At 44.4% G+C, this 5,085-nt stretch overlaps 1 pseudogene; it reads right to left on the bottom strand.

Moving 5' to 3' along the window:
* Positions 1–667: 667 nt before the first annotated feature.
* On the bottom strand, positions 668–785 carry LOC126209903 (5S ribosomal RNA; annotated as a pseudogene).
* Between the last annotated feature and the right edge of the window lie 4,300 nt (positions 786–5,085).

Here is a 5,085-nt window from a genome sequence, read left to right as displayed (position 1 = left end):
TCACATTTGGCCAATTTTTTGAGCGTTTACTGAACGAGCACGTTTTGTTGAAGCAATTGTGAAAACAAACAAGCCATTTTACTTTAACAGCTGCACACGTTGTAGACAATCGCATATATTCGCTGAGCTTGTAAATATGTCGAAAGCTTTCGCCGGTTTTCATAACATGATAATGAAGAGCCGCTCTGTACAGAATGTTCTTTACACAAACCATTTCTGTTATGTTATCTCAGCAACGTAATTCCAAACGACTGAGACTGGGACGCATAGTAAGTTGAACTGCTTGTACCCTACCTGTTCGTTTGTCATGACAGACATAGGCCAATGAATTCCTAACAAGTGACTATAATTTACTCAAGGTCTTCTATGCATAAACAGAAGTTTTTCATTATTGTCCTCGAGACATTACGTAGAAAATCTGGAAGAGTTCATCACCATTTGAATAAATGTTCTTAATACTCCTTCCGAACAAGCTTTGGAAGGCCCAACGGTACCGACCGGCCGCCGTGTCTTCCTCAACCCACAGGTTTCACTGCATGCTGACATGGAGGGGCATGTGGTCAGCACACCGCTCTCTGCGCCGTATGTCAGTTTAGGAGACCGGAGCCGTTACTTCGCAATCAGGTAGCTCCACAGTTTGCCTCACAAGGGCTGATTGCACCCCGCTTGCCAACAGCGCTTGCCAGACTGGATGGTCACCCATCCAAGTGCTAGACCAGCCCGACAGCGCTTAACTTCGGTGATCTAACGGGAACCGGTGTTAACACTGCGGCAAGGCCGTTGGCAATATTCTTAACAACAGCTCAAAAAATTAAGCATTTTCCGACATGCGTTCATCTGTTGTTTTTGTGTGAACTCGTACCCAAAACTTTTTATACACACCAGCGTGACACACGTAATTTGCATGCAAACAAAATTCTCGTCGGGTCATAGTGTTCAAAGCAATGACAGGCGTCCTGTCTGCTCAATATTCGTGACTTGTTCCGCCAATGTAAGTGAAACATGGATTTTTCTTAACCTGAATTATTAACATTCACCACTCCAGTAATGAGCTTTAGAGAAGAGTAGTATATTCATCTTGGGCAAAGCAGGTTTCTCCTTCAAAGGTGCCTCTTCTTTTAAGAGAGGATACGCTAAGTGGCTGTATTTTTCACTGATTGTATGAATACGAACTGTGTCTGTAAGCCGGCCGGGGTGGCCGAGCGGTTCTAGGCGCTACAGTCTGGAACCGCGCGACCGCTACGGTCGCAGGTTCGAATCCTGCTTCGGGCATGGATGTGTGTGATGTCCTTAGGTTAGTTAGGTTTAAGTAATTCTAAGTTCTAGGTGACTGATGACCTCAGAAGTTAAGTCCCATAGTGCTCAGAGCCAAATCTTTCTGTAATCCCTAATGTTTGCTGCAGCTTTTGCTGATTCTATGGAGTAATCTCCGATTTGTCTGTATTGTAATTGCATTTACACGTGGTTCAACAGGTAGTGCCTATGATTAACATAATGCCAGTGACGAACACGGTTTTCCTTTCACTTTTCCACATTTAATACAAGTAACTTGGCGGTATGTGCATAGTGCATCTCATGCGAGTTGGACAAGTGGCTGAATAATGAAACGGGATGAAAGCAACTACTATAGTGAGTAAATTTAACCATTTACACGAGAACATTGAATTTTCAGTAGAGCAGGATTATAATGGTACCATGCAGGCTTTCAGCCAAGACATCTAAAGGCGAATTGGAAATGCAACAGCGTTGCATTAAGCCACATAAACTACTACTGAGTGGAAAAACAGACAAAATTCAAAATAAATAAACATAAACAGCTATCAGGAGAGTCTGGTGACAAATTGATCCAAAGACGAAGTTGGAAAAATACTAAAGTCAAAGAAAAAATTGTAAATCTTACGTAGAGGTGACCAGGCAGAGTGACCATGGCGTGGAGAGTTGCCATTGGTGTAAGGGGGGTTGCAAGGTGCTGCCATGGTGCGGGAAATATTTTAACATATTCTCCCTGTATGGCCCAGGCACGCCATGAAGTCTAACCTGTTTGCTGTGCCGCTCCTCAGAGTTACAATAATGTTTGTGGAATTTAGTTATCCCAGTGTAAGGTAAGTGATCAGTTGTTAGTGCACTTATCGTGGAGAGGGAAAGTGATGTATCTTTTTAATCAAATTGTGTTGAAAGTATCGCATGACTCCACAATCCTATTTTAGTTACTGAAATTTTTGTTATACTATTAGAGAATATTGTATAACTTTTGTGTGATGGCGTGAAGTGGACAGAATGGCCATCTCGGCGGTCGACTAAGACCTCTTTGCCCGCCAGGCACCGACCCTGTAGGGCAAAACTTACAGGAACTTCTTATGTGAGTGACCTGGCAGCAGCAAGTAAGAAAAAGAGAAGGAAAATAAAACCAAAAGAAGAAAAATGGAAAGCATCCGAAGAGATGAAGGGCAGCAAAAGGAAAAGTGGAAAGTACAGGAAAGCCAACGTTACTTGAGATCTTTCTGATGACCACGACGGAAACAGAGTACATGTACTGCGAAGAAAAATTTTAAAATTCTAGGCCAGAAGAGCAAAGGATTTAGCAGCATTTGTACTGCCTTTGCGTCAAGGAACTCTATACAGGAGCTGAGTAACAAAGTTCAACTGTTATTTGTGAAGAGTGTAAAAATTTAATTCGAGTCTTGTTTTACAATAAGACATATTCAGCTCTTTATGAAAGTTCTGTATCCCTCATTTTTTGGCTTAAAACTAAGTGGCCACGTTTCCCGCTCATGTCAAGCAAAGTGGTCGTATTGACAGTTCGTGAAAATTGAAGTGTTTGATCCTGTCGTAGTTAAACTGATCGATATTATACTTCAGTACTGACAGATCATAATCAGTTATTTCTATGCATTTCCGTCTATTGCTATTAAGACTAAAAAATAGGAATACCTTAGCCTGGCTACTTTACTTGGCTGTGTTCTACGATGGCAGCATTTCGCGGGCCGTGGCAATTAAAGTACCCTTTAAAATCGGTAAGATATAAAATAAAAGATACGGAATGACGTGAAAGGGAAGGGAGACGAACAAATAAGACAAATCAGGCGTGTAAAAACCCAGTGTCCCCAGCATGACGCTGTACTTCTTACAGTGAGACACGTTACCTGCCTGCTAGCGACGCAGTTGACCGTTTTAAACTGCGGTGTGTAACGGGTTTCCGAGAGACTGACGGAAAGCCATGGTTAACCAGAAATGCGGCAGAACTGAGGCTTTGCGGTAGAGGCGTAAGAAAATAGCGTAACGTGATTGGTTAAGGTAGTCGCGCTCAGCAACGGCGCAGAGCTCGCCCTCTCATGATTCTATCTGCCGCACTGTGTGTGAAGCTACACTGAGGTGGCAAAAGCCGTGGGATAGCGCTACAGACTCGCGCAAATGGCTGTCGTGTCGCATGCAAGAGTTATAAAACGGCAGTGCTGGCGGAGCTGTCATTTGTTCTTCGGGGATTCATGTGAGAAGATTTCCGACGTGATCACAGCTGCAAAACTAGAAGTAACAGACTATCAACGCGGAGTGGTGGTTGGGACCAAGAGCATGGGACATTCCATTTTGGATATCGCTGGGGAATTCTGTACTCCGTGATCCACAGTGTCAAGGGTGTGCCAAAAATAACAAATTTCAGGCATTCTCTCTCACCATGGACAACGCAGTGGCCGAAGGCTCTCACTTAACGACCGAGAGCAGCGGCGTTTGCGTAGAGTCGTCAGTGCTAACAGACAAGCAGCACTGCATAAAATAACCGCAGAAATCGACGTGGGTCGTGTCACGAAATTTGACAGTAATGAGCTACGGCAGCAGACGACCGAAGCGAGTGTCTTTACTAACATAACAGCATGGCATTGCCTGCAGCGTCTCCTGGACTTGTGACCATATCGGTTGGACCCTAGGCGACTGGAAAACAGAGGACTGGTCAGACGGGTCCCGATTTTAGTTGGTATGAGTTGATGGTAGGGTTCGAGTGATGCGCAGACCCCACGAAGGTATGGACCCAAGATGTCAACAAGGCACTGTGCAGGATGGTGATGGCTCCATGATCGGCTACTTGGAACCAATTTGTAGCCATTCACGAACTTCGTGTCACAACAAGGGAAGGATTAAGCATGGCAGTGCGCCCTGCAACTGGTCCGCAATTGTTCGCAATTGGTTTGAAGCACATTACAGGCAGTTCGAGCAATTCGACCGAAAGTTTTGGCTATCCAGAACGCTCGACATGAATCCCATCCGACATTTACGGGGCATAATCGAGAGGTCAGTATGTGCACAAAATCCTGCACTCGCAAAGCTTTCCAATTATCGACAATTATAGAGTCTGCGTGGATCAATATTTCTGGAGGGCACTTGCAAGGACTTATTCAGGCCACGCCACGTCGAGTTGCTGCGCTAAGCCGGGCCGATGGGGGCCGACACAATATTAGGAGGCGCCCTATGACTTCTGTCACCTCAGTGTAAGATATGATGAGCACGACGATGTGTATACACTGAAGAACTTTGTCGGTTTGTCAGTATCCGCGCATTCACAGAACAGGCCATCCACTTGGAAGAAATGATGTGGATCTCAAAGTGTGACACATAGTTTGTAGTGGTAAAAACTGTATCTACTCGAAAAACAGTAAATTTTAGTTCACAGCATGAAATTTGAGAATGTACTGAAAGAGCTACTTACAAGCGAGGTCCGTCATTTCTCCAAGAGCTTCGTGGAAATGTTGCAGATTGCAACACCGCCTAGAGTGCGAATCAAGAGTTACACCGTAATGATAGTCACCAGAGCTAAATAAGACTTTCTTTAAATTATGAGGTGACAGTGCAGAACACCCATGGATCGACATGACGGTTCACAGATAATATTTGCCTACGTTCGTATGTCTATAGCTGATAGCTGTCCCGTAGGTGCATGTGAGCGTGAGGTGGCACAGTTTACATGTACACATGTGGTTCACGCTTTCATCTCGGAATATTGGACGCGCAGGAAGATAAGCTTCCAGAAGATCTGACAGCAAGTAGAATGATACAGTCAGTTGACCAACGATATCACGAAGTTCAACGTACTAG

The sequence above is a fragment of the Schistocerca nitens genome, chromosome 1, assembly GCF_023898315.1.
Source record: "Schistocerca nitens isolate TAMUIC-IGC-003100 chromosome 1, iqSchNite1.1, whole genome shotgun sequence".
Classification (NCBI taxonomy): domain Eukaryota; kingdom Metazoa; phylum Arthropoda; class Insecta; order Orthoptera; family Acrididae; genus Schistocerca; species Schistocerca nitens.
Note: the sequence above shows the minus strand (reverse complement) of the source record. Positions and strands in the feature narration are given on the sequence as shown.